The following is a 17,936-nucleotide window of genomic DNA, read 5'->3' on the forward strand; positions in this document are numbered from 1 at the left end:
GATTTCGGTTGTCTCAAATATGGTCTGAGACTATGTTCTTGTGAACTGTTTATCGGGTTACCTAAAAAGCCGACAATTAATGTAATCTGAGGCTATTTTCTTGCTAAATTACGTCACGCTTTTAAGGGGGTGGCGGTTTGAGCAAAGTTTGACAACCCATACAAAAATATCAGAGGTCTCATACAAAAAGTGTAACAAAGGGGGGAGGGGGGGTTGAAAATGGTAAATTTTCGCGTGACGTAATTTATGGACGTTCCCTAACCGTTCGGTAATTTTTTGAAAAAAGCTGCGACATTATGTATCGCATGCATGATTTTCATCAAATCACTTCCGATGGAACACCCGCAACCGATTCCGAAATATTATTACAAGTTCTAGATGTGGCCTGAGACTATTTTGTCGTTGACCGTTCATCAGATTATCAAAAAACACCGCTATGGTTTAGTTTCCTTATATATTTTACCACTTTCGACGGGTTACTCGTCTCGTCACCAGTTCTGGAACACTACCTGTTCTCCCAAATATGGTCTGAAACGGTTGGTTAACCGTTTATCTTGTTACTGAATAAGTCATTGATATGTCGCATGTATTGGTTCCCTTTTACATTTGATCATTCCGGCGGGACACTCGGAATCGGTTCCATAATACACTGATATGGCTTGCGTCTATTTTCTTGCAACTGTTCATCATGTTACCTAAAAAGCCGTGATTCGAGGTATCGCATGCATGGGTTTGGTTTGGGGCTGTCCATTAATTACGTAAGGGATTTTTTACGATTTTTCGACACCCCCACTCCCCCTTGTAAGATTTTTTGTATGAGGGCCAAAAAATTTTTGTATGGCTCGTAAGATTTTTCAAACCCCCCCTCCCCCTATAAACCCTTACGTAATTAATGGATAGCCCCTTTCGTTCCCGGCCCGGAACCGGTTGCGGAACACTGCCGGTAGTCTTTTAAATAGTCTGAGCCTATTTGCTTGCAAACGTTTATTAGGTTATCAAAAAATCGCGCTTTGCTGTGTCGCATGCATGGGTTTGGTTCAATTTTATATTTAGCCGCTTTCGGAGGGAAACCCGGAACTATTTTCTTCACTACTGACGGTCCATAATGTGGTCTAAGCATACTTCCTTGATAACCGGTCATCAAGTTATTGGAAAAGCCGTGATTTGATGTGCCGCATGCAAAAGTTTTGTCACCTTTTATATACGGCCACTTCCGGTGGAACATCCGGAACCGGTTCCGATACACTACTGATTCGGATATGGTCTGAGTCTTTCTTTTATTCCAACCTTTCATTATCAAAAAAGCTGCGCTTTGATATGTCGCATGCATGGATTTTGTTCACTTTTATGTTTGGTCACTTCCGGCGGGACATCCGGATCCGGTTCCGGAATACAACCGGTTCAGATATGATCTAAGACTGTTTTCTTGCTAACTGTTCATCAGCTTATCGAAATTGTCGCAATTTGATGTGTCGCATGCATGGATTTGGTTCACTTATATAGTTGGCCACTTTTGGCGGGACACCCGGAACCGGTTCCGGAACACTACCAGTTCAGATATGGTCTGAGACTGTTTTTTTGCTAACTGGTCATCAGGTTATCCAAAATGCCACAGTTTGATGTGTCGCATGTATGTGTTTGTTACATTTTGATGTATGACCTCTTCCAAGGGTACTGGTCCGGAACATCTAAATGGCCATAACTCCGGAACGGCTGGACCGATTCGAACCATTTTCAATAGGAAACAATGGTACCAGATTTCACGTCGAATGAACCGTCGGTCATTAAAATCGGTTGAGGTTTACTGCCAAAAAGTGATGTGAGTTTTTTTGTACACATACACACATACACACACACATACACACACACATACACATACACAGACATCACCTCAGTTCGTCGAGCTGAGTTGATTGGTATATGTAACTCGACCCTCCGGGCCTTCTATCAAAAAGTCATTTTTGGAGTGAACATATAGCCTTTCCAGTACACTTAGTGTACGAGAAAGGCAAAATGAAGTAATTAATCCATCTAACAGTAACCTTTTTGCCTTTCTCGTACACCAAGGTGTACCGAAAGGCTATATGTTCACTCCAAAAACGAAAATTTGATAGAGCCCTCGGAGGGGTCAAGTCTTATATACCAATCGACTCAGCTCGACGAGTTGAGATGATGTCTGTGTGTGTGTATGTGTGTGTGTATGTATGTGTGTGCGTATGTGCGTGTTTGTGTGTTTGTGTGTACAAAAAGGTCACCTCATTTTTAGATAGTAAATATCAACCGATTTCAACGACCGATGGTTCATTCGACAGGGCATTTTGTCCCATTGTTTCCTATTGAAAATGGTTCAGATCGGTCCAGCCGTTCCTGAGTTATGGCCATTTTGGTGTTCCGGATCGGTACCCCAGGAAGGGGCCAGGTATGAAAACGCTACGAACCCATGCATGCGACACATCAAACCACGGCATTTTCGATAACCTGATGAACGGTAAGCAGGAAAATAGTCTCAGATCATATCTGAACCGGTACTGTTCCGGAACCGGTTCCGGGTGTCCCGCCGGAAGTGGCCAAATATGAAAGTGAACCAAAACCCAGGCATGCAACACATCAAACAGCGGCTTTTTCAATAACCTGATGAACAATAGGCAGGAAAACATTCTAAAATCATATCTGAACCGGTAGTGTTCCGGAACCGGTTCCGGGTGTCTCGCCGGAAGTGGTCAAATATGAAAGTGAACCAACCCCATGCATGCAACACATCAAACAGCGGCTTTTTCGATAACCTGATGAACAGTAGGCAGGAAAACATTCTTAAATCATATCTGAACCGGTAGTGTTCCGGAACCGGTTCCGGGTGTCTCGCCGGAAGTGGTCAAATATGAAACTGAACCAAACCCAGGCATGCGACACATCAAATAGCGGCTTTTTCGATAACCTGATAAACAGTAGGCAGGAAAACATTCTCAGACCAGATTTGTACCGGTAGTGTTACAGAACCGGTTCCAGATGTCCCACCGGAAGTAGCATAAAAATTAACCAAATCCTTAAATGCGACGCATCAAATCGCTGCTCTTTAGGTAACCTGATAAACGTTTAGCAAGAAAATAGTTTCGTACCATATTGGTAACAACCTATGTGCTCAAATGTAGAAGAGAACTAAACCCGACACATTGAACAGCGGCTTTTTAAATGACCACATCTAAGATCTTTTAAAAGACTGCCGATAGTGTTCCGGAACTGATCTACAAAAGGAACCAAACCCATGCATGCGACACATCAGATAGCAGATTTTCCGATGAACTTGATGAACAGTTAACAAGAAAATAAGCTCAGACCATATTAGATAATATCGGTAGTGTTCCAGAACCGCCGGAAGTGGTGAAATGCAAAAATGAATTCATGGCTTTTTAGGGAACTTGACGAACCAAGAAACTAGTCTCAATCCACTTAAGGGACAATAGGTACTGTCCCGTAATCGGTTCCTGGTGTCCCGCCGGATTTAGGCAAATGAAAAAATGATCCTAACCAAGCATGCTATACATAAAACCGTTACTTTTTCGATAATCCGAAAAACGGTTAGCAAGAAAATTGGCTCAGACCGCATTCAAAACTACCAGTAGTGTTCCGGATTGGGTTTCTCGGGTATCCTACCGAATGTGGCCAAATACAAAAGTGAACCAAACCCATGCATGCTATACATCAAACCACGTTTTTTTAATAACCTTATGAACGATTAGCAAGAAAATAGGCTCAGACCACATTAGAGGCTACCGATAATCATGCAGAACCAGCATTGGGTGCTCGCAGGAAATACAAAAGTGAACAAAGTCAATACAAGCGATAAATATGTGTAAGAGAACAACATCTTGACTGAACTAAGGTCAGACGTCTCACTCTACTCACCCATAGTGCTTGTTTTCAACGGTTGAATCAAATAAAAATTGTTTTTGTTCGTTTGACGTTTACTCACTATCGTTATCAAGCCAGCAGCGACTTATGAAACGCAACCTGATTAGCATTTGGCGATTATTTTTTCGTGACGAATAAAATAGCAATATGTTAAAAATGATATGTCTGGTTGTCTGTACTAAAGCAATCTCATCAAATCACACCAAGAATCACACCCTTTCAGATTACTGAGGTGTAAAAATATACAGTAGGATGGGTCTACGTTATATTGAAAAATGAAAATAATCGCATCAACCCCGGTCAAAGTTTTTTCAATCCTCTTCTGCGTCTATTGGGAATTATTTAATGGTTTTATTGCTTGCATTTTTTGTTAAATTTTACAAAAATCTTGTAGCTTATGATAATGAAATATAGACTAAAGTGTGCAGAAAAAATCTTGTCGAAGACCGTAAAGTGATTGCGACAGAAGTGATTCAGTGATAGTGAAGGCTCTCCAGCAGTCAACTGCAAATTATGATATTTTCCAGCTCTATTTATACGTTTAACATAACGTTGGAATATGTTCCATTAATAAGTTTCACAATTATATTAAAATAATTGCTTTTCTAAATAAAGTAATCTCAGGATTCAGGAACAGTTCGGATTACGTCGATGGAAAGATTATGCTTCGGAATGATGGCTCATGTACAGAATCTTGCTGAACAAAGCAATAGCGGATGATTCCAAAAACAGGGACCGAGTTCTAGACCGCCCGATAGGTAGGAGATTGTCCGCATCACGACGATTTCAAACCGAACGGACTCAATATATACCAAAATTTCCGTATGACATTTTTGAGTTTAGAAAAGCCATCTTGACTAGGAAACCTTGACCGATTGATCCCTTGAAAAGGCCCCATACGGACCGAAACGTCGGAAAAAACCATAAGCTAGTATTTTCGATTTCCCAAAAAGACTGCAAAGCCAACATTCTGAAGCAAAATCATCCCAGTCGTATCCCAACCAAGGAAAGATCATGAATACACGTTCGACAAGAAAGGCACTATCACCACTAGGTGGATTAATCTGGGTTTTTGCTTTGGATTTTCGGTAGAACTAAAAGCATTTCGTACTATGAGAGTTTAATCATACAAAATCTGTTAATTGGTGTTAATAATTATAACCAAATACATGAGCATGAGATAATTCTTCGAGTGTTCAGCCTTTCGGTAGAGCAGAGATTCGGCTGGACAATAAAACCAACTACAAACGACAAACGATTATCCACAAGAATCAGAGTAAAAACCCTAATTAATCCACCTAGTGGTGATGGCGCCTTTCTCGTGCCTTCGAAACCCCATTTCAATAAAACTCAGTCGAAATGTTGATGTATATCGCACTCTCATACAATAAACAGAAATCCATTTCAAGATACCAGAAATCATATCGTTTATCTGGCTTTCAATGTTTGAGCCTTAAACTCTCAAGAAAAAGATCCTATCTTGAATTTGAAGCCGCCATTTAGGATTTAAGATTGCCATCTTGGATGTTCTGGTCGCCATTTTTGGCGTCCAGGCATCTTCCCTACGAGAAATGTGCTTCATTAAACAGCGGCCATCTTGAATCTATTTGAATTTTGGACTGCCATCTTGGATATTCTAGTCGCCATTTTTGGAATCCAGACATCATCCCCATACCAAATATACCAATAATGCATTGTTTCAGGCCCTAAAACTCCATTAAACAGCCGCCATCTTAAATTTGGAGCTGCCATCTTAAATTTGTGATCGCCATCTTGGATATTCTGGTCGGCCTTTTTGGACTCCGGACATCTTCCTCGTTTCAAATATACTCATAATTGCATGGTTTTAGAGCCTTAAACTTCTTTAAACAGACGCCATCTTGAATATGAAGCCACCATCTTGGATTTTAGACCGCCATCTTGGATATTCTAGTCGCCATTTTAGGAGTCCAGACATCTTCTCCATATCAACTATTCCCATATAGCATGCTTTTAGAGCCTAAATCTCCATTAAATAGCCGCCATCTTGAATTTTGAGCCGCCACCTAGAAAATTCGGCTGTCATATTGAATATTGGGCCGACATCGTGGAGCTTTTGGTCTCCAGTGTTGATTTCCGCACAAAACTCGTCAACCATGCAAAAGGTTACAAAAATCGCCGCAGTTTGATGTTTGATGATGGGGCTAGTTCAGTTTTATATACGGCCAGTTCTACCGGTGCTGGTCCGGATCGACGGAAAGGGCCATAACAGCGGCGTCGTGGTCGCAATTTTTTCCGCAGTCAAGTTCGCAGATTGTGAACAATCCTCGGTACTCACTTTACGTAATTTATGTTTAGTCCCTTACTGTCAGAGCTGTCAGATCAGTGTAATACGCTAAATAAAATTTACACAAAAGGCAATTTACACGGAAAAAAATTCACGGTTATGAATATTTAATGGGTACCGGACTGGTCACCGAAAATTTGATCGTTTTCTTCGGTACATCGAGGTCTTGAAATTAGTCTATGGCCATAACTTCGGAACGCCTTGGCCGACCTGGTCCATTTTTGATAGCAAACAATTCCGGTTCGATTCAAGCTATAATCCGAAAAATCGGCCAATGGGAAGTGCCTTAAAAGTGAGTGAACTAATTTTGCGCTCATACATACATACCTGCACACATACATACACACATACATACTTAATCTCAATTCGTCGAACTGAGTTGATTGGTATATGCGACTTAATCCTAGCAGCCTTTTTTTTTCTTCGAAAAATCGTTTTTTGAGTGAACATATAGTTTTTAGTACACTAAGTGTACGCCAAACACTACTTTCGAGCTTTTTTGCTTTAGTTATCTAACCAAACCAATAGATTCCAAGATCTTTTTTGGTAGAAAATTTAATAATCATTCAAATGCGATATGTTTGAACATTTTCAAGTTATAGCCGTTTTGAGGCAATCAAAATTAAAAACATGTTAAGTTCAATTACTACGTAACGGTTGAGATTTGACCTTATGCGTAAACATTTTTTTTACCAATCTGAATCTGTTTGCTTGCTAACGTTCATGAGGTTATCGAAAAATCCGAGCTTTGCTGTGTCGCATTGGTTCAGTTCAATTTTATATTTGGCCGCTTTCGGAGGGACACCCGGAACTGGTTACAGCACTACCGGCTGTCCCTAATGCTGTCCTAATCTATTTCCTTGATAACCAGTCATCAGGTTATCAGAAAAGTCGTTATTTGTTGTATCGCATGCATGGGTTTGGTACTCTTTTATATTTGGCCACATCCGTCGGGACTCCCGGAACCGGTTCCGGACAACTACCTGTTCAGATATGGTCTGTGTTTTCCTGCTAACCGTTCATCAGGTTATCAAAAATGCCGCTGTTTGATGTGTCGCATGCATGGGTTTGGTTCACTTTTATATTTGGCCATTTTCGGCGAGACACCCGGAACTGGTTCCGGAATACAACCGGCAGTCCCGTATGTGTTCTGAGCTTGCTTCCATAATAACCGGTCATCAGGTTATTGGAAAAGCCGTGATTTGATTTGTCGCATGCATGGGTTTGGTTCACTTTTACATTTGGCCACTTCCGGTGGGACATCTGGAACCGGTTCCGGAACACTACCGGTTCAGATATGGTCTGATATTGTTTTCCTGCTAACCGTTTATCAGGTTTTCGAAAATGCCGCTGTTTGATGTGTCGCATGCATGGGTTATGTTCAATTTGATATTTGGTCACTTCCGGGGGGACACCCAGAACCGGTTCCGGAACACTACCGGTTCAGATATGGTCTGAGACTATTTTCCTGCTTCCCGTTCATCAGATATACGTAAATGCGGTGGTTTGATGGGTCGCATTCATGGGTTTGGTGCATTTTCATGTCTGGCCCCTTCCAGGGGTACCGATCCGGAACACCTATATGGCCATAACTCCGGAACGGCTGAACCAATCCGAACCATATTCAATAGGAAACAATGGGACCAGATGCCGCGTCGAATGAACCGTTGGTTATTAAAATCGGTTGAGGCTTACTGCCAAAAACTGATGTGAGTTTATTTGTACACACACATACACACACACATACACACATACACACACAGACATCACCTCAATTCGTCGAGCTGAGTCGATTGGTATATGTGACTCGACCCTCCAGGCCTTCTATCAAAAAGTCATTTTTGGAGTGAACATATAGCCTTTCCAGTACACTTAGTGTACGAGAAAGGCAAAAAGGAGTAATTAATCCATCTTACAGTACCTAACCTTTTTGCCTTTCTCGTACACCAAGGTGTACCGAAAGGCTATATGTTCACTCCAAAAACGAAAATTTGATAGAGCCTCCGGAGGGGTCAAGTCTTATATACCAATCGACTCAGCTCGACGAATTGAGGTGATGTCTGTGTGTGTGTATGTGTGTGTGTGTGTATGTGTGTGTACAAAAAAACTCACATCACTTTTTGGCAGTAAACCTCAACCGATTTTATTGACCGACGGTTCATTCGACGCGGAATCTGGTCCCATTGTTTCCTATTGAAAATGGTTCAGATCGGTCCAGCCGTTCCGGAGTTATGGCCATTTAGGTGTTCCGGACCGGTACCCCAGGAAGGGGCCAGATATGAAAACGCTACAAACCCTTCCATGCGGCACATCAAACTACGGCATTTTCGATAACTTGATGAATGGTAAGCAGAAAAATTGTCTCAGACCATATCTGAACCGGTAGTGTCCCGGAACCGGTTCCGGGTGTCCCGCCGGAAGTGACCTAACATAAAAGTAAACTAAACCCATGCATGCGACATATCAAACCGCGGCTTTTTCGATAACGTGGTGAAAAGTAAGCAGGAAAACATTCTCAGACCATATCGGAACCGGTAGTGTTCCGGAACCGGTTGCAAATGTCCCGCCGGAAGTGGCCAAGTATTAAAGTTAACCAAACCCATGCATGCGACATATCAAATAGTGTCTTTTTTGATATCCTGATGAACAGTAAGCAGGATAATATTCTCAGACCATATCTGAACCGGTTGTGTCCCAGAACCGGTTCCGGGTGTCCCGTCGGAAGTGGCCAAATATAAAATTGAAATAAAACCATGCATGTGGCATATCAAACCACAGCTTTTTCGATAACCTGATGAACAGTTAGCAGGAAAGCATTCTCAGACCTTATCGGAACCGGTTCCAGATGTTCCGCCGGAGGTGGCATAGTATAAAAGTTAATTAAACCCATGCAAGGGACATATCAAATCGTGGCTTTTTTTGATATCCTGATGAACAGTAAGCAGGAAAATATTTTCAGAACATATCTGAATTGGTTGTGATCCAGAACCGGTTCCGGGTGTCCCGCCGGAAATGGCCAAATATAAAAGGGAACCAAACCCATGCAAGCGACACATCAAATCGCGGATTTCAAGGCATCTTGATTTAACAAAAAAAAAAAGTTTCCGGCCATATTGGGGACAACCGGTAGTGTTCCGCAACCGATTACGGTTGCCCCATCGGAAGTGGTCAAATGTAAAGGAGAACCAAACTCATAAATTCGACTCATTTAATGACTTTTTAGGTAATCTGATGAACGGTTAACAAAAAAAAAATCATAGACCATACTTTGGAAAACCAATAGTGTGCCGAAACCGGTTCCAGGTGCCCCGACGAAAGTGGTCAAATGTAGAAAAAAAAAAAACCAAACGCATACACGCAGCACACTAAATAACGGCTGCTTCGATAACGAGAAGAACGGTCAGCAAGAAAATAGTCTCAGGTCAGTAGTGTTCCGGAACCAGATTCGAGTGCCTCGCCGGAACTGGCGAAATGCACGAATGAACCAAACCCATACATGCATTACATCAATTTGCGCCTTTTTACGAGAACTGATTAATAATTTGCATGAAACTAGTCTAAGACCACATCAGGGACAATCGGTAAGTGGTAAAATGTGAACCGAAAGTTGTAAATGTGAAATTGATTCAAATCCATGCGTGTCGTACCATAAAACCACGCTGATTCGACAATGATTGCTGTCAAATTACCTGTGTAAACTTTCAATTCGATAAACTAACTCTATTTTAGTTTTGTTTAGATTGTATGATTTGTTTTTGAACACATATCTTACAGATATTGTGGTGGTACGAATTGATAGTTTGTACATTTTACGATTGTTGGCTTCCGAGGTTCACTGCGGTTGATCACCAAACGGATCAGGTGTCGGAATGTACCAAATTAGAACTTTCGGAAGTAGCAGCTGCAAGAGGAGCCGCTGCGGGTGTAAGTAACATCACAATATCGTATCATTCGTATTTACAGTGTATTACACTGAGACATTTGATCATTTTTTTAATTCAACAAATTTCGAATGAGCGGGGTACAAGTTAAAAAGTGTCTTATTAAAGAGTGATGAATACGCGGGGTTTGACAGTACATCAAATAGCAGCTTTTTTGATAACTTCTTCTTCTTCTTTATAGCTCGACGTTCGCATTGGAACTTGGCCTGCCTCTCTTCTACTTAGTGTTCTTTAGAGCACTTCAACAGTTAATAATTGAAGGGTTTTCTTTGCCCGCCATTGCATGAATTTGTATATTGTGAGGCAAGTTCAATGATACACTATGCTCAGGAAGTCGAGAAAATGTTCCCGACCGGAACGGGAATCAAACCCGCCGTTTCCGGATTGGCGATTCATAGCCTTAACCACTAGGCCAACTGGAGACCCTTTTTTGATAACACGATGATCGATTCGTAATAACATAGCCTCAGACCATATTTTGGACAACCGGTAGTGTCCCGAAACTAGTTCTGGGTGTCCCACTGGAAGTGGTCAAATGTAAAAGTGATTTGTACCCATGCATAAGATATATCAAATCGTGGTTTTTTAGGTAACCTGATGTACAGTGTATCAAACAATTGTCCGTACAGCAAATTTTTTGTCAAAATATTTTTTCGATCAAATGTTCATAACTTTTTTATACGTCAATCAAAACTGCTGAAATTTTGACCAATCATGAATCATATATTACTGCTCTATTGGTAAAATTTTGAGCGAGATCGAATAAGTGTTCTAAAAGTTATAGAACTTTCAGTAAAACTTATAAGATTTTTGAACACATTTTTAAAACATTATATCTCAATATATAGTAGATGAAACTTTTTCAATCTTTTTTGTGTTACAGCTTATACCTAAGGCTTTCATATGCAGCTTCATTTGAGGTTTTATATTCACTACAAAAAATATGAAAAATTTGCTTATGCAGTTGACGGTATTTAAAAAATCACCATATTTTGAACATATAATCTGCCAAACGTTTTCTACCAATAAAAGTGCATTAACTGAACGAAAAATGCATAGGACCTACTCTTCATATGTTGTTTAGTAGGTCCTGTATAAAAATATTACATTAAGAGAATTTAAAAATGTTGAAAACACTTGGCACTTTTATTGATCAAAATATGGTAAATTTCCAAATAATACTCTGAATATATACAGATTTTTCATATTTTTTGTAGTGAATATAAAACCTCAAACGAAGCTGCATATGAAAGCCTTAGGTATAAGCTGTAACACAAAAAAAAGATTGAAAAAGTTTCATTGACTACATATTGAGATATAATGTTTTAAAAATGTGTTCAAAAATCCTAAAAGTTTTACTAAAAGTTCTATAACTTTCTGAAAATTTATTCGATCTCACTCAAAATTTTACCAATGGAGCTGCAATATATGGTTTATGATTGGTCAAAATTTCAGCGTTTTTGATTGACGTATAAAAAAGTTATAAACATTCAAATGAAAAATTATTATGACCAAAAAATTGCTGTACGGACAATTGTTTGATACACTGTACGTTAGCAATGATATTGCCTCATACTATATCTGGGAGACCCGGTGGTGCTCCGGAACCTGTTCCGGAAAGTAACCAAATGTACCATGCGGCACATCACATCACGGCTTTTTTAATAACCTGAGGAACGGTTATCTAGAAAATAGGCTCATACCACATTAGAGACTACTGGTAGGGTTGCACAACCAACGTTTGATGCTTCGCCGGAACTACGAAAGTAAATAAAATCAATGCAAGCGATAAATATGTGTAAGAGAACAAAATCTTGACATATTAAACCCACATACAAACAGACGTCTCACTATACTCACTACGTTCTTGTTTTTAACGGTCAATAAAATATAACCTAGAATGTGCAAAAAACACTTTATCGAAGTGACTTATCAAAGTGATCTGTGAATGTGTAAAAAGTTATATCTTAGCTTGTTAGTATCGTCTTGATATTGATCAGCTCCCAATGTTAGTGAAGGTACTCAAGCAGTCAACTGAGAAATCTGATATTATTCAGCTCTGCTTTTACGCTGAACACAACGTCGGAGTATGTGCCATCAATAAGTTTCAAGTCAGTTCAATGATGGCTTTGATAAAATGCTTGCTTTTCTTAAAAAATATCAGGATTCAGGAACACTTTGACTTACGTCGACGGAAAGATCGTGAGAACATATACGACGAGAAAGGCACTATCATCTCTAGGTGAATTAATTTGGGTTTTTGCTTAGGATTTTCGGTAGAACTAAAAGCATTTCGTACTATGAGAGTTTAATCATACAAAATCTGTTAATTAATTAACCAAATTCATGACCATGAGATAATTCTTCGAGTAGTCAGCCTTTCGGTAGGGCAGAGATCCGGCTGGACAGTAAAACCAACTACAAACGACAAACGGTTATCCACAAGAATCAGAGTAAAAAAGGATCAACCCGCCAACCCCAACCAACTGGCAGCCATTCTCATATTACCTGCTACTACAACGGATCCACCTGCTCAGATTTTGTTTTTCACGAAGGTCGATGGTTTGTTTGTTCTGCATAGAAGGTGTGACCCCGGTGACGCTTTTCCACTCATATCGACAGCCAGGGTGTTTGGTTTTCCTCCAACACCTTCGAAGCTTTGAAAGGGATTAGACTAGGTCAGTAAGAAAAATTGTGTATGTTTCTGAACATATGTTTGCCTAGCTTTAATACAGCTCCTGAGGGTATATTATTTTGGGTGAGGAAACTTTATTCATGCCACGAGAGCCATCTTAATTGTGAGTTTAGTATCGTGTCATCATAAAATGTATTTTTGCATGGATAAATGTCAGGAGCCGTTTAACTCTGACTGTATGGCAGTAGGGGAGATCGTGATAAACTGTGAGCAAATATTTTTACAAAATTTTCCATGCTATTTTTTTCATCTTAAAATGAGAGGCAAAGAACAGATAACGGTAAAATCGTTCCAAAACTACATTCATATAAACTTCTAAAATGAGCACATAGCCACCAGTAGTAAAGGAATCGCCATTAAACGTCGTTTCCCCAAAAACACGACGCACTCCGAACCGATTCCCCCCTTTAAAATGGAAATCACCGACAAAAAGAGCACTTCCTCGCCAGTGAAGTAGGTACGCCTGAAATTCTTCAACAAAATTGAAGACAAACATCACAGTCAGTGCTCGCTGTGTGTACATACCGGCACAGCTAGCTCAACAGAATCGCTCGCTCTGTCTGGATTTTCTTTTCAAACCCCATATTGAGTTTTGATCTTTCCGGAAGCACAATATTGATTTAGATATGGGCCGGCGCAAAGTAAATGTTTCATTTCTTTCGGGAGTGGGTGAGACTGCTTTTGGAAAGAACTGGAAAATTCAAGAAACGAGAAAAGCTGACAACTTTCCAAGAGCTGAGCTTCATGGAATCCGATACATCCGTGGAAAGTGCTCGAAGCTCGCGAGTTCCGAGCAAATCTGTGTTTGAGTTTAATGTACTGTCTTTTCACATCCAACTTGTAACTTTTAGCGCCTAGAAGTTTATAACCGTGTTATACGTACTCTTATCAGGGAAAGTTGCATCGCATAAGATGCAGCAAAAGTGCCTTATGTGTACAAAAATGAAGGCAATATACGTGGTTTGGGGAAAAACTAGGAACGCTAAAAGGGAGCATTCATTAAGTACGTCACGCCAAAATTGGGAATTTTCGGCCCCACCCCCTCCCTCCTTCGTACGGGTTTTTCCTATACTTCATACATTGCTTGTCACACTTTCATAAACCCCTTTATATGGAAGAAGCTGTTTCATTATTATGACATTCTAACTTACCTACGAGTTTGTTGAAATGTGCTTGGTTAAACTACGCTGTGCGAATTTGATAGACTATCTGGAGACAAAAACTAGGAGTGTGTAATGTCTGAGACATAACCGCAATGTTGACGTAGGACTAATTTTTAACGCATAATAAAGAATTTGGGGCTCACAGATAAAGTAAACGTGTATCTATTCAGCAAAATAACGGCCAGAGTAAAATCACTATATGCTAAAGACTCGAAATCTGGCGATTGTTGCTGGTGATGATGATTTCCGTATCATGACGAAGATGCTACCGAGCAATGCCTTTAAGGTTGAAGGATTCGTCATTGAAATAATCGTCATCATTGAAAATTCGAAAGCAGTTTTCTCGTACAAAGCTGAAATTTCCGCAGTGAAAATGTATTCACTGTATTGCGGCTGAAGAATGGAGTACAGTGAACTTATTTTCACTGCAGAAATTTCAGTTTAGAATGAGAAAACTGCTTTCGAACTTTCAATGATGACGATTATGTCAATGACGAATCCTTCAACCTAAAAGCGCATTTGACAGGTATCCCACTCGATTGGAATGACATTGACAGTAAATTTGGAATTCCAAATACTAAATATACAGCGGTGTATACTTGGGTGTATATTTAGTATAAAAATTGAACTTTATCGATAAACTAAACTATAAAAAATTAGAATTAGTTGAATTTTTAGAAATAATTGAATAATGCTCCAAATAACTCTTTCGGAAGCTTTGGGGCCCTTAAAAGGACCATTCTGGTATAATTCATTGCCACCCATGCCGCCAACACCGATTGATCCGAAAAGAATCGAGGCTTCATTGGACAGAGGGCGGTGCCACCCGCTTGCTCATCCGTTGAAGCGGATCTTGCTGCCGCTCGGCGCTGTCCGTCCGCTGCTGTGTGTGCCGATGAAATGATCGAAATGAGTGTGTGCACCACTTATATAAGTTTCGTCGTGTCGCCTCACAGAACTATGCTTGATTGTGATTGGTTGGGTAAGACTGACCTCGAGCTTTTACTAATTTTCAGCTCCAGCCTCAGTCAAGGCACATCAATCAATTGAGCCCCAGCTAGGAAGCATAAATTGGTGGTGTTGTAGGTTTAAAGCTTTTACCATAGTTGATGACGTCAAACCCGACATCAACCTATCATTTACCTATTTTGATTTTGGCCACCAAACCTAACATAGACCCAATAGTTGATCGATGTTGGTCCAACAGTGGCCCAACATTCGATAAAAACTGACCCGACTTTAACCCGACATTCGACATTTTTTCAGTCTGGCGGAATCCAGAAAGAAATCAGAGGGAACAGCTTTTATACCCCTAGATTGGCAGATGCAGCTCCTCCCATTCGGCTGGCTTTGCAGAATATTTCATTTGCATGGCCCGCTCCACCTGCTTCAGACGCTTCAAACGATTAATCAACCCAGAAATGAGAAATTTTTTCATTCATTCAGGAAGAAAATGGCATGAAACCGCCTTGCCACGCAATGCGTGTTGGTTTTCTCCGTGCTAATCCTGCCGCTTTCTGCCGTGGATAAGATTCATGACGCTATCAGCACGATAGCGGACAGTGCTCAGGTGTGGAGGTGACATCCACCCTGCTTGACTGATCCAACGAAAATGACGAAAGAAATCAGAGGGAGCAGCTTTTATGCCCTAGATTAGCAGATGAAGCTCCTCCCATTCGGCTGGCTTTTCAGTATATTTCATTTGCATGACCCGTCCCGCATGCACCAGACGCTTGAAACGGTTAATCAACCGAGAAATGAGAAAATTTCCATTTAACGAATAAAGTAACCAAAATATTGGAATGTTAAGATCATTTTAATTCAAACAACGTTATAATTTATCGATGTTTCACGAAAAATGGTTCGGATAGGGTTGATAAATTCCGGATGGAACCATTAGCGGCCGGCATCATCATTTTTGCGGGGCCACCAAGCATTCAATCTTTCACTTTTCGGTTGCACCACACTTTTACCGATCGATGATGGAATGAAATAATTATCTGATTCACAACTGTTCGGATCAAATCGGCACAAACAGTTTTTGTGAATCGGCCTTTTTGTTGTTGGCAGTTCAAACTGTAATAAAATTTAATGTTTCGTGAAATCTTACAATTTAGCATTTCTTACTCGCATAAACACACTTACAATTTAAGTTTGTCTTTCTTCCTCTAACGGCTTCTCTTCTACCTTCCTTTTTAGGCGACGCAATCACCTATTGAAATGTTACATTTATATTTTGTCCATATCAATATCAAATATACGAAAATTAAACTTACAAATTTTGTCCTCAATAAATTCAGTTTGGACCACTGCACAATGGTCCACGAAACAAATTTACGAGGAAAGATGCATTCAGCGCCGTCAAATGAGTTTTTAGACAAATATGGTCTTCTACAAAGTTGTTCCTAAAAGTAAGGCCCTCTTTTCAATATACATGAAAATTAGGGTGGTCCATATTTTCAAAGAAATTGGAAACCAAACTTTTTTATTTGCAAGAATAACTATATACAATCTTTGGGAAAGTTGTAGATCTATCAACTTTGAGCAAGTTGGCTGAAGACATGCTTTAAAATTGACCGATCTAGAGGTATTTTTCTGAATAAGCTTAGGGTGGTTCAAGAAAAACCGGTTTTCTGGCGTTAACTTTTTCAGTTTCGATTTTTCATCAAAGTCGCCCAAGAAACACTTGTAGAGCATTTGAAGACGCGTTGTTTTGTGCGCTGAGATGGTCGTTATCTTTTTTGGTTCAAAAGTTACAGGCGTTTTTCTTAAAAAATCATAGTTTTTCAAAAAGGTGCTATGACGGGTTGGGGCAAACATAAAAAATATCTTTTGCCCGCATTCGAAAGAAGAAATGTTGTTATCAAACATATAAAAAAATTAGAGGGGTGTTATTTTTGTAACTCATGTGAAAAATACTTGAAAAGTGCCTATTTTTCCTAGAAAATCAGCAATATCTTTTGAACGGAATGACGTAGCAACATTTTCAGCGCACGAAAATGTGCGTTTTTTAGAGATCTAAAAATGGTTCTAAGACAACTTTGATGAAAAATTTGAAACAAAAAAGATATTGAAATGAGGGCCTTACTTTTTGGAACAACTTTGTAGAAGACCATATTTGTCTAAAAACTCATTTGAAGGCGCTGAATGCATCTTTCCTCGTAAATCTGATCCGTGGACCACTGTGCACTGTGTAGACGGTCTCGTCCTCGTCGTGCGCATCCGATATCTGTTATCAATCTTGTGTTTACTTTCACTTCATTCAAATCTTTCAAGTAATTTACCTGTTTTCTCAGTCTGCTGTCCAGTATGTATTGTCCCGTCGGGTCTCTATCTTGTCGAATTCCTCAATTTATTCCCGTGGCTCGGAGAACACTACGGATTATTACAAGTTTCCTTACTATTCAATCTAATTGTACATAAGTTTTGCTACTTACTATATGTGCTTGTGATCGTCTGACCAAACCTGATTCGTTTCTCGTCTACTAATCACTCGCGCACCTTTCTCTATTTCAACCGAATTTCAACTTCCTTTTTAATCACCTAACTTCCGAACTGTTAATCTATTCTACCTTTATTTTGCCTATCATCAACAATCGCAAATGGCACCTTCAATCTAACTCAATTTCTTCCATTCTTTTGTGTTTATTTACTTCCTACCTTTGACAGCTATCTGTCTCTCTCCTTCTCATGTCATCTCTGCTGTCACTCTGACACCTGTCAAACGACACTTACCAATGCCTCATCGACCGAACGCATATCTTGTGGCAACCGGCACTCATGCAGTGCTGCCAGAACAACAACTCTTGATGAATAGTTTTCTATGGTCCTGAAAAGAACCGATTGAATATTGGTCGATCTTAGACAAAAAATGACATGAATTTATCATGCCACGCAATGCG

The sequence above is a fragment of the Aedes albopictus genome, chromosome 3, assembly GCF_035046485.1.
Source record: "Aedes albopictus strain Foshan chromosome 3, AalbF5, whole genome shotgun sequence".
In the NCBI taxonomy this organism is placed as follows: Eukaryota; Metazoa; Arthropoda; class Insecta; order Diptera; family Culicidae; genus Aedes; species Aedes albopictus.